Source organism: Alosa sapidissima, chromosome 12, assembly GCF_018492685.1.
Source record: "Alosa sapidissima isolate fAloSap1 chromosome 12, fAloSap1.pri, whole genome shotgun sequence".
Lineage (NCBI taxonomy): Eukaryota > Metazoa > Chordata > Actinopteri > Clupeiformes > Clupeidae > Alosa > Alosa sapidissima.
The window spans coordinates 19,664,748-19,678,382 of NC_055968.1; the positions used below are offsets into that span (position 1 = coordinate 19,664,748).

Consider the following 13,635-nt stretch of genomic DNA (forward strand, 5'->3'; position numbering starts at 1 on the left):
AAAAAAGAGTATTGTTTACTGTTCGGGTGTAGAAAACACCATGGATCAGATATGTTGAATTCCTCCATGAAGGATTGAATTGTTTTTGCAGATTTGGATGGAGAGTGAGCTTTGGTTGATGATCGATCAAGGGTTGGGTTGATCCAGCAATTAAAGTCCCCCCCAAGTATGAGAGAATGTGTTGCAATGTCTGTGAGCTTGGAGAAAAAAGTTCTGAAAAAATTATAGTCATCCCAATTAGGTGCATAAATATTTGCAAGAATGATTGGAATACTATGAATTTTCCCAGTTACAACAATATATCTCCCATTTGGATCAGCTAGGACATTAGAACAAATGAAGGGGACTGATTTATGTATGAGGATAGCTGTACCCCTGGCTTTGGCCTGAAATGTTGAGTGATATATTTTACCTATCCAATTCTTTCTCAACCTAGCGTGATCCACCACCTTTAGATGTGTCTCTTGCAAATAAATTATATGTGCCTCTAATTTACGAAGATGGCTCAAGACTTTGTTACGTTTAACTGGTGCATTTAATCCCCTGCAATTCCAGCTGACAAAGTTCAACTTATTCCTATGAGACTGCGACATGCACTGTTTGATAAAGAGTCTGAGTCACGTTAACTACTGTGATATGCAACCACGGACGAAAAGCTATTTTAGCAAGCATAATGATCGACAAATACATACAACATAAAAATTGAAAAAGTAGATTACAAGACAAAACACATTTATCCCTTGCTAAAGCGTCCGTTGAACAGGACGCGCGCATATTCCCTTTTAACATTGATGAACAGTCTGAAATAGCACATGTTGCTCATTCAAGAGAGCCGCCGACGTGCTACCAGAAACTAGTGACTTAGCCTAAATTAACAGTATAAGAGCGGCAAATACAAATAATATAACATCAGCTCAAAGTGCAGACTATTAGGTTATTTCAAAAAACAGAGTAGACAGACTAAGAATGGCCAGAAAACGAGGCAGATCAACATGTCGCTAAGCTATCTGGAGATGGAAAGAGAAGGGAAAATAGCAAGGACGTTCAAGCTTAGCAGTCCATCAGTAGGCTAGCCCAAATAGACAGTCAATTTACTTGGCCACCGTTAGCTCACCGCATCTGCATCCTGAAGTTAGGCTGGTGTACTACCCGCAGGTGTTATGTTCTTGATGAAATCCACTGCTGCAGAGGGGTCTTCGAATTTGTGCAGTGTTCCATCGGGCAACGTAATTTTCAGCAGGGCAGGGAACAACAACCTGAACTTCACTCCTTTGATAGGACGAAGGAGACGCTTCACCTCCCCGAACTGTGCACGTTTCTTGGCCACAGCAGTTGTGTAGTCAGGGAAGATCGAGACTCTCTTCTCTTGATAACTTAGGGGGAAAGCCTCTTCAGCCCTGCGTAGAATCCGGTCCCGATCCTGGTAGTAGTGTAGGCGAATGATGAACGGTCTGGGTGGTTTGTCCTTACCGGGCTTCTCGCGCAAACTACGGTGGGCTCTGTCCAGGATAGGTTTTTGGTCAAGACTCAGAATGTCCTGCAAAAGCCCAGAGGCAAATTCGGTCGGATTAGAGCCCTCCACGTCTTCCAGTATCCCAATCAGACGAATGTTGTTTCTTCTTGAGCGCCCCTCTAGATCCTCGCACTTAGCATTCAGCTGATCCACCTGCGTTCTCAGAGTCTGTACGATGTTTCCCAACTCACTCAAGTGGTCACCTTGGTTAGATGCAGCATGCTCCAAATCTTTGATGGTGCTATCATGGTTTTCAATTTTCTGTTGCAGTGGTGCTATAGCACTTTTCAGCTCAGCACGAACTGTTGCAATTTCGGACCTCACTTCAGTGGAGAGGGAATCAATTTTATCGCATATGTCATCCCTGAGAGTGTTAATCATCTCCTGTAGCGAGCTAGCATCCATAACATTAGCATCTCCAGCAGATTGTTTTTTGCCTTTGCCCAAGTCTGTTTTATTCCGTCCCGAAGCCATTTCTCAACTGAGCCTTCAATAAACTGTAACTGATACAATAAGATATGAAATGGAGTATTCTGCCGAAATAAATTACATAATATAGTCACTTAGCCTCGGAGCACTGAAGCACACGTCTTACATGTTTGGTGTCCACGTGCCAAGAAGTTCTTCTTCAAAGCATCAGCACAGATATCTATCTTGACCTCAACATAGGATCTAGTTCGAGGACCACACCTAGTTCCCACAGCATACACTGGCAGAGATGGCAAAGATACAGAGACAGTTCTCTGTTTGCTCTTGGGCACATCACAAGCTCGTCTAGGCAGTTCAGGACTGAACATCCGAGGCTGCACTGCTATACCATTGACCCTATGGGATGTTCCACGGCCTGTCAGTGTCTCTTCCAGCATGTCAATATTGTCCCTGGCCTTGAATGATGCAATCTGTGCGAAAATGTCATTGACCATGCCTAAAGGTCATGACCTTGACCTTTTACAGTAATGGCAATGTCATAATTGGGTTTATCACACCTTAAAACATAAGAATCCATGTCTCATTGGTTGTTATACCGTTTTTAGATTTTCAGCTATGTCAGTGTTCTGCTTAATTTATACAGATTGTTTTCTCAAACGCCATGTCTGATATAAGACTGAAAATCACCCCCTCCAAATCAGATAATATGGGTAAATGATACATTTTCTGAATCCTTAGGGTCATGCCAGTATTTCAGTGTTTGGATTGTGTTTCTCTGATGCTCCCTGGCGCCACAGGATTAAAAGACAAAAGATGACTTAGGCGGAAATGGCAGGAAAATGTGTGTGATTAAAAGTTTGAAGAGCTCCAGGGTTGGCTGTACTTGAAAAAATGTACAAAATGTTCACAAAAGGAAGCTCAGAGTCTCCCCTTTAAAATGATACCAAACATAACAAAATGTTCCAATATGTCCAATATAGATGTTCAGCTATGTCAGTGTACTGCTTGATTTATAAGTATTATTTTCTCAACCTTAGTTTACATTATGTGTGATAACTCAAAACAGCTACTCAGATGGCCATCATACATCATTGAAAAGCTGAGATTCCAGGCTTTCAGAAAAGGTATGGTAACCTTTGCCACTTTTTCGGTAACGACCAAACCCTCTGGCTCACGGACTATAGGGCTCAGTTGTGTTTTTAAGGGACATCAAGTGACCTAGAGGGCTGAAATGTGGTCAGTTCAGAGTTGCTTGTAAACCGGCAGAAAGAAAAAACTATATTCTAGCCTCTGTAATTCTGTGTGATTTTGCCTGTTTCCTACGAAAACTACAGATTCTTAGTTTTCTATAGAGGTCCAACATTTGATGGTAGGCCCCAAAAGAGGTGGGAACAATGCCACAAAGGCACAGTGCAATTTCAGGCAAAAACTTGAATTTTTATTGAGATCAATGTGGTTAAAATATATTACATGCATTGAAAGTATAATAAGGTCTATAAAAACCTACACAGGTTGTTATATTCAACTCATTTTAATCAAGTCTATTGGGAGTTTGATCTTATCGCATAGGCTACTACATCAAGGTAAAGGTCACACCTGTTAAACTCACCTTAACCTGACATTTACTGAGAGTAGGGAAATATCGTATAGCCTAAACAAAGTAACACTGTCAGGCCTATGTTTTACATCTAGTCTGTAGGAAAGGCAGGGGTAGCTCACTGCAAATAACCCCTTATGTAAATTATCTGGTTACATGTTGGGCTATATTCTTTATGGGGACTTTTCATTTGAAAAGGGGCTATTACTGTATGAGACGTATGTAGGCCTAGTGTGTATGTCTACTGATGCTTGATTTTGTGACTTTGTTTTGCCAATGTTTTATGAATACGTAGCCTACCACTTTGTTGAATAGAAGAAAATAAACGGTAATGCCTAGATAAGGTGTGTAGCATGCCTATTCGTAGCTCCTTTTAAAAACATTTTCACATGTGTAAACTGGATAAGGGGTAAGGTTTAGGTTAAGTCACACACAAGATAGGCTAGGCCTACGATAAATTATTCAAGGGGTAACGTTTCTTAATAGTCTAAATATTGGGATAGGTCCATAGCCTACCTTTGGTCGAAAACTGGTTAAATGTCGCTGTTCTCCCATTCCGTTTTATGTTGCCTTGTTTTTCGTTTTTGATAGGCCTATCCCAAGTTCTTCCATGGCGACTGGCTCTAACTGACATTCACCACCTGTTCTGCATGCACGTAATTCAATTCTAGCACGTTTTTTAAAGCGCAAGGCTATGAGCAAGACTGAACCACAGAGAAGGGCGAAATATAAAGGCTGCATTATCTTGCCTAGTATCATTCATTGAAAACACAATGGCGCAAATGTTTACTTTAACTTTTTTGGATGACAATGACAACTGGTAGTGTAGACATACTGATAGCTTTGATTAAGCCTAAGTGACGTATATTTATGTTGCGAGCTAGACAGTCGCTCTACTTGGCCGATAAGGCACTGAGCCGTCGGATGGACAGCCGTTCTGGGCCCGGTTCCCTGATAACGACGATAGAGACAAGCACGCCTTACGAGGATTTTCTACGATTCATCTTACGATTGTTTGGTTTTTCCGACTGTTTCCCGAACATGCTCGTAGCGTGGACGCGCGTGCACTGCTCTTAAGACGCGCTGTCCACATCACGTGTTCTGAAATATCCTCTAATTTGATGGCGATGTCAGGTGACTGCACGTCACAGCTAGGCCTACCGTTTCAACTTCGGATCTACACATTAATTCACACTAATACGAAAATGGAAAAACTTTGACAAGCATCCCAAGTAGGCTATTTACCACAAACGACATAAATAATTATAATTACTTAAAATTAGAGTGTTGCACCGTTTATGTTTGTGTCACTTAAGAAGACGTTTGAAGATAAGAAAGAGGTCGAGTAAGAAAGTGAGAAAATGTGTAGCATAATAATAAGTCTAGGCTTAGATTTTGATGCAGCACAGACTACACCACATGTTCCTTTCTCTGCTTTTACCTATAGGCCTAATACAAAATAGCCTACACTTACACAAAGAAATGGCAAACTATTTTGGCAACATCTCATTTCATACCTTGATTGCATTTTTGTCCGCTTTTAATCACATTATTATGACCGTTAAATGTATGCTATTTTGTACGCTAAAAGCTGATTCATCACAAGTAAATACAATAAAGAATGGAAACGTAGTTGGATAATTGTATTCTAAGTTGTAATTCCCCAGTATGTCCTCTTGGTGACCTCAGTGAAAAGTACCTGCTAAGACGGTCTTAGCCAGTAACGAGAACTCTGGAGCAGTCAAGACTCGACTTGGAGCAAATTTACGAGTGTTTTCACGACTCTCTTGCTACGATGGTTTCGGGAAACAGTCGGCAAGTCTTAAGACGTTCGTAAGAGGGACTTTACGACGTTCTTAGGCTCACGATGCTTTCGGGAACTGGGCCTGGACTTTTCCAGAACGCACAGATTGTCAGTCCGCCCCTGTAACGTCACAGTCAGCAAACGAGTGTGGATGTTCCCCAACCAAAAGCCCTAGTGCACAGGAGTGGTCCACACTCTCCTCAAAGAATGCAATGCCACCTTCAGGTCCGGCGACAGTGCACTTTACAGCACTGCAAGAGCCAATCTGAAGAAAGGCATCAGAGATGCCAAAGCAGGGCATCCAGCAGATCACCAACTACAGAGGCAACAGGAGCACCGCTGCAGAGGGTGCTACTTCACTGGCAGAGCAACTTAACTGTGTCTTTCAACTGACTCTTCAACCTGTCCCTGTCCAAAGCCATCGTTCCACCATGCCTCAAATCTGCTACAAAAATTCCCCTACCCAAAAAAAATACCATAAGCAGCTTAAATGACACACCAGTGATCACTAAGTGCTTTGAGTGGCTGATCCAGCAGCACATCCTAGCCAGCCTCCCACCCACCTTTGATCCACACCAGTTTGCATACAGTGCAAGAAGGTCTACAGAAGATGCCATCAGCACTGCTCTCCACAGTGCACTGTCCCACCTTGAACACCAGGGGAGCTATGTAAGGATGCTCTTTGTAGACTTGCTAAAGCTCTGCATTTAAAACCATAATTCCGGAGAGACTTGTCACCAAACTCACCAACCTGGGACTCTCCTCATCCATCTGCCAATGGATTATGGACTTCCTGACCAACCGACCTCAAACAGTGAGAATAGGCCAACACAGCTCATCCCAACCCACACTCAGCACTGGCTCCCCCCAGGGCTGTGTATTGAGTCCCCTGCTGTGTTCTCTCTACACTTACGACTGCACCCCCACCCACCCTACAAACACTTGTTTGATGACTTCTACTCTCTGCTGCTATCTACCACTACGCCGATGTTACTTCCGTGATTTGGGAAAAGCCGTAAAAGTCCTGGCAGGAAGCGATTACATAAAAGGTTTTTGCTATATCCAAAGTTATTCATATTTTTTTCCGAAGTGTTTACAACATATGGCCCTATCATGACAGTCTAAAGCGCATCGTCACTAGTCAAAAGCTTATTCAAATTTAGTAGGATGCCCAGTCCACATTAGGGGCTCTATCTTGCACTCCAGCGCAATTGACTTTGTATACTCGCGCTTTCTTTCCTATTTTGCAGTCAGTGCATATTGGAATTTTCCCTCCACAGGTACATGTCTGTACATTAGGGAATTCAATTGCGCCCACTGGGGCGGTTTAGCGAAAAGAGGGGCCGTGTTCCGGTGCAAACGTTCCCTGTTGATATTTTGCAGTTTCAGAAAACAATTCCGCCACAGACCAGGTACTGTACATCCTGGTCTAAAGTCAGTGGCGCAAATTCAGATGCTATTTTAAGGGCGCATTGTAACACCCACCAACGCAATAACTTCCCACCAACGTAATAAAAAACTTGTGCAAAATCTGCACATTTTAAACATAATCCTGCCAACGTAATAATTTCCCACCAACGTAATAACTTTTGCCTATTGCCAACGTAATAACTAGTGATGGGCAAATGAAGCTTTGGTGAACCACTAAACCACAGCAGTGTGAAGCTAGCAACACTAATGAAAAAATCCAATGTGGCTGCCACAGGTAGATTTTTCAACATAAAAGTCCTTACCCAAACCAGTATATGTAACCAAAAATATTGGTTTGCTAAGGACTTTTATGTTGAAAAATGTATGTGTGGCGGGCATCTTTTTGCTTTTAGTGTCGCTAGGTTCACACTGCTGTGGTTCAGTGGTTCACCAAAGCTTCATTTGCCCATCACTAGTAATAACCAAATTTCCCACCAACGTAATAATTATTACATTTGCAGGAAGTTAATATGTTGGTGGGAAGTTAAAAAAATTATTACATTATAATAACTATGTAATAATAAGTAATAATTTCCTGCAAATGTAATAATTATTATGTTGGTGGGAAATGTGGTTATTACGTTGGCATTAGGCAAAACTTATCACGTTGGTGGGAAATTAGGGCTGGGACAACGCGTCGCTGGGACATCGGCGTAATCGATGACGTCGACGCAAAATATGAGCGTCGATTCGTCAAGCATAACGTGTGCTGCTAAATATTTTTAATTTTACACCTTCAGTGTTTTCCATACGTTGACTAATCTGTGGCTGGGCACCAGGAAATCAAAACTGGCCACCACACATTGATGTTCTATGTTGTAGGTCTACTAATTAAAGATAAGATAAAATAATTTCATTGAGCTGCACTTTTTACTCACACACCCTTTCCTCGCCCAGCCCGCTCTCTCTCGTAACGAGCCCACTGCTCCTCCTCTGCATGTGCATTTAACAAAATATTCACGATTGTTGAAGGATTGTTGTTGCCACATAGAAGCACTGCATAAAACACAGTGGGCTAAATTGCTATTAAATCCGCTTAGCATTGTGACCATGCTGCGCAAATTTGTTCAAAACTGCTGCATTAAAGTTAAAGTAAACTCTGGTCTTATCACAACATAGTCCATTGAGGAGACTAAACTAAGTTAAGTTACAGTATGCAATCAAGCAGTATCTCAAAGCTAACGTTAGAATACTGTTTGGATGTCAAGTTTAGCATGCTTACTTGCAGCTGCTTGTATTCGTTACTCATGCAGGGCTCATGACGAAATTTTACTCATTTTATTGAATGTTTGCAAAATCCTGATGTAAATGGAAAAGTGTTTTCCAAGACTCAAAAGTGCTTGTCCAAAGGAGAAGTACGAACCGTTAACTAACTATGTTATGAATTGCATCCACACATCAGCAGCCTTTTAACTGTGTTAATGTAAATTGCAAGGATTCCCACACAAACGTCTTAAAATGACAGGCACTCAATTAGACATACACTACTGAACTTTATTGAATGCTTCCTCTGACTAAGAATGTATTACTTTGCACTTGTATAGTCTTTTATTTTGGAATCTTAAGAGCAATAAATATCTATTGCAATGTTAAAGAATTCATTTTTTTTTTCATTCAGATATGTAAATAAACATGTATAAGTTGCTATTAGTGAATTAATGGGGAGATAATCGATAATCGAATCGAAATCGAATCGGACTGAAAAAATGAATCGTTAGATTAATCGATGCATGGAAAAAATAATCCCTAGATTAATCGTTTAAAAAATAATCGTTTATCCCAGCCCTATGGGAAATGATTACGTTGGCAGGTACGTTGGCATTATGTTTAAAATGTGCAGATTTTGTGCAGATTTTTATTAAGTTGGTGGGTTATTACGTTGGTGGGAAGTTATTATGTTGGTGGGTGTTACAGTGCATGCATGGCCACAGGCCTGCAGGAATGAATGCTATGCACACACACACACACACATCTGACTTTCTCCAACTTTTGCACATCTCCATAGAACCTTTTATTTATTATTTTTGATTTATCCTCCATCTATATACCCATGTCCTTGATTGCCTAGCCTTTCTGCCCCCGTCCACCCCCCACCCCACCCCCAACACACACACTTACATCATCACTGTCATCACCTCACATACATACAGCACACTGCTAGCTACAGTAAGCCTCCTCTACATACTTGCTGCACACTGCCCCCCCTCCCTACATACACAGCACATTGTCTTCAGGATCTTCTCCAACACACATCCTCTACATACTTACAGCACACTGCCCCCACCTACCCACACACACACTACACACACACACAGTCACTGCTCCACTCCCCTCCTGCCCACACACACATCTTCACTGTCATCACTCACATACATCATACATACAGTACTCTGCTTGCAATAGTAAGTCCCTTTACCATACTTGCAGTACACTGCCCCCCCCTGTCCCCTACCTACACAGCACATTATTTCATCAGGAAGCTTCTCCAACACACATATTGCACACTGCCCTCTCCCCACATACATACATCCCATCTCCCCTGTCATCCCCCCCAACACACACACCAAAACCCCTGGCAGTTGGGTTAGCCCCTTGAGCCGTGGATCTGCCCAAGGTTTCTTCCTTGGTAAGGGAGTTTTTCCTTGCCCCTGTTGCTCTTGGGTGCTCCTTGTTGGTGCCCCCCCCCCAATGCCAATCCTCCCCCACCTTTCTTATGCAGCCCTTGCCACTTAATCTACTAAACCCCTCTTCTACTGCATGCACTCCCCCCCCCCCCCCCCCCATAAATGCACAAATAATTTCACTGCATTTCTTACTTCCAGTAACTATATGCATGTGACAATAAACTTCCTTGTATCCTTGTATGCACACCGATCTACAGACACCCCCGTGCACAGACGGAAACATTCAAAGCCTTGATAATATTTGTCCGTTTTCCGGTTTTGTTTGTGCATTGGTCACCTAAAAATTTAGTAGCCTATATAGTACAACATTTACATGCAATATCTATTCATTTACCTATTTACCTATTCATTTGGACAACTTTATACAGCCCTATAAAGGCCTTAAGTTACCTTTAGCCCTATAAAGGCCTTTAGTTACCTTTAGTTTTGTTCCAATTTATCGTTGTGTATGGCTTTAAACATCGTGTGTGCTTTAACATCAGCCTAAGCATTATTCCAGCTGTGCTAAGGTTTTGACAAGCACCATAATTTTGCCTACCTTGTTGTAGCCCATCTGAAATAACTCCAAGCTTTGCTATGTTCCCTCCATCCTTTCGTTGTTTTCAAAAAACATTTTATATCCATGATGGCCTTGAAGTCTTGAGTTAGTGAATTAGCTTAAATCAGCTTATTATGTGCTGTTAACCAGCAACCATAGATAGTAAAAGAAAGCTGCAAGTAGCCTTGGCTACAAATTCTGTAGTTGCTGCGTCCATTCATTGTTATTCTCCTGCTCAAACAAATGTTGTGCGTGCATTGAGTTGATGATAACGTGTTTACAAACTCTACTTTTTACAGAAAATATTGTAAATAGCCTACTATCATGCAGTTAATGGGATACTGAGCAGAGTTGGAAAGTTAGGTCAACTTGGAAACTGTTTCTCGTTGTTAAGTTGGCTGATGGTAATGTACGGTCGTAGCTTACACCTGCAGTAGCGCTTGCTTGGCCACCTGTGCTGCGCAATGCACACTTTGCTCCTCTCATCTATACAACACAGTTTCCATTTCTGCAAACCATACATAATTACAAGGAAATATTACCACACGAGGGAAATATAAGAGAACTGAACTGCATGCCAATGCCATTTAACCCAAATGCCCCAGCAGCAGCACGGGAGAGAAGAGCTTATCTGACAGAAGATATGCATTGTCTATAGAGAGGTAATGTTAGATTACATTGCAAAAATATCACCATGCATTCATAACCTTGTGATTCATTGAGAGTGATCCCAAAACATCGGAAAGTATGTCTTTGTGACATTTCTGTATTACATTTTGTCAAGAGGAAAAATCAATAGCAAACTGTTCCCAACTGAACAGTGCTTATAGCGCTGTGAACGATCCTGGCTGCACTTGGCAAATCCGCCATTTATAATAGCAATCCACTATGGAACAAGCGCGCCTGTTGTTAAAGGGAATGTGAGATGACGTTCTGATTGGTGTATTGCAGGTTACGCCCAAACCACACCCATGAGTAATGTAGCTACTTCAGACCACCCCATTTTAGATTTACGTCCGGCGCAACAGTCATTTATCCCACTGATAGCAACAGCACCCAAGATCCACCCACAAAGCCACTTGCGTGTTGCGTTTCCATACTTCCGTTTCAGATTGTTAAAATAGAGCCCTAGGAGTTTTTGTTATCAAACGTCGAGTGCATGGCGCAACAAGGTGTTCCTAGGTTTCCTAATCAGTCATGGGTGTGTTTGGGGCGTAACATCATTTTAAACCAATGAGAATGACATCTGTCATTCCCTTTAACGGCACAAAGCAGTCAAAGGGCCCTATCATGACATTCTAAAGTGCATCGTCACTCGTCAAAAGTCTATTCAAATTTAGTAGGATGTCCAGTTTACATTGGGAGGGGTTTCGTTATCAAACGTGGAGCGCATGGCGCAACAAGGTGTTCCTAGGTTTTTTAATCAGTCATATGGGTGTGTTTGGGGCGTAACATTCATTTAAACCAATGAGAATGACATCTATCATTCCCTTTAACGGCGCAAAGCGCGATATGTCAAATAAATGCATCGGTATTTTGGCATTCAACGGCGCATTTGAAGGAGGCTGCTTGCGAGACCGTATGAAATAGTCATTCTTCAACCATGCATTACTAAAACCTAGCATAGCCTTCACGCATTTGCACTCGTCTATTATTTGAACTCATTGGCAAAGTGAAACTAACTTCACCAAGGTGTCAGTCAACGAAGACAGTTATATGCAGTTACTTTCACTATTGACTGACAATGGGTTACCATCGAAAACATAGGCTGGAAAAAGCAACACTTACCCTAATATTGCTCAAATGACTGAATAAAACAACATTTATCCTGCAGAGGAGTTGCTTATATCTCGTGACAGTGCGTCTTCAGCTGTGCTCCATACATGTGTCTCGCCTCTCCCCTAATCACTTTTAACCGTCATTACCAATTTGCAAATGATGGTGAATAACTACTCATCATGAGATGTACAGTATTTCGTAATATCTTTATTCTAATTATGTTTCCCATTGTAATCGTGCAATTTGAAATGCTTTGCATGGACGTGCGCTGGTGTGCGTTCATGAATGATAGAAGGATGGTGCGTGCACCTGCCAATATGACTGTTGACATGCACTCTTAAAATAGCATATGAACAACTCGCCATTGACTTCTGACCAGGTTTAGGTGGTGTATGATAGCGATTTTTAGACAACGCGCCAGGCCCCTCCCTAGGTTGTTAATTGCCACACCCCTGGTCGCAATGTTTGAAATATAAATGTGCAAAATACCGAATTCAACTTTGCGCGGGTGAATAACGAGCTTTACGCCATGCGCAGGTGCCCAAAATACAGCCCAAAGAATGCATTGGTATTTTGACAGTCAATGACACATTTGATGGAGGCTGCTTGCGAGACCGTATGGAATAGTCATTCCACTAAACCATGCTTTACTAAAACCTATAGCCTTCACGCATTTGCACTCGTCTATTATTTGAACTCATTGGCTTAGTGAAACTAACTTCACCATGGTGTCAGTCAATGACAAGACAGTTATACGCAGTAAGTTACTTTCACTATTGACTGACAATGGGTTACATCGAAAACATAGGCTGGAAAAAGCAACACTTACCCTAATATTTTTCGAATGACTGAATAAAACAACATGTAAAACAACGTTTATCCTGCAGAGGAGTTGCTTAAATATCTCGCGTCTTCAGCTGTGCTCTCGTCTCATCACTTTTAACCGTCATTACCAATTTGCAAATGCATTGTGAGATGTATTTCATAATATCTTTATTCAAATTATGTTTCCCATTGTAGCCTAATCGTGTAATTTCTAATGTTTTGCATGAATGTGCGATGGTGCGCGTTCATGGAGGATAGTAGGATGGTGCGTTGTGCACCCGCCAATATGACTGTTGACAATGCGCTATTAAAATAACATATAAACAACTCGCCATAGACTTCTGACCAGGTTTCTCTTGGTCAGTGGCGTGATGCGTTGTAGGTGGTGTACAATAGTGATTTTTAGACAATGCGCCAGGCCACTCCCTAGGTTGTTCATTGCCACACCCTTGGGCGCATTGTTTAAAAAACAAACATGCAAAATAAGAAAATAAACTTTGTGCCGGGTGGAAAACGAGTTTTACACCATGCGCCAGGGTGCAAGATAGGGCCCTTAGTGTTAACTAATAATTGTTGCAAACTGGTACTACGAACAAAATATTAGTGCATTCCTGGATCTACATCCTTATGCACACGCTAGGTCTACATGAGCATTGGGAATGTACTGTACATAAATTTGTCACTTTAGACACACAGCAATGCCACTTATACATTAATATAACAACCAGAGTAAACACCATATAACAAACACATACACTGAGTTCAACATACCTGTACACATTGACATAAACCAAGAAAACTTGTGACATGCAGTCTTCATACACCCAGGATATCAGTAGCCTGTTAGCAAAGAAAACAATATAGGCCTACTTAATTTAAAGGCATGAAATATAAAATAACACCGCATGCATCTCATTATAATAGATGAGTATGGGTTTTATAAAGTGAAAATAAACGTTTATAATGCGGCTAAGAAACAAGTGTACCTTTCCTCAG

General features: G+C 41.6%; 1 protein-coding gene across 4 annotated transcripts in view; it reads left to right on the top strand.

Annotated features, from left to right (window-relative positions):
- LOC121678030 (carboxypeptidase N subunit 2-like) overlaps nucleotides 1–13,635 on the top strand; it is a 57,958-nt gene that overhangs the window by 17,283 nt on the left and 27,040 nt on the right. The gene's annotated exons all lie outside the window — the stretch shown is intronic.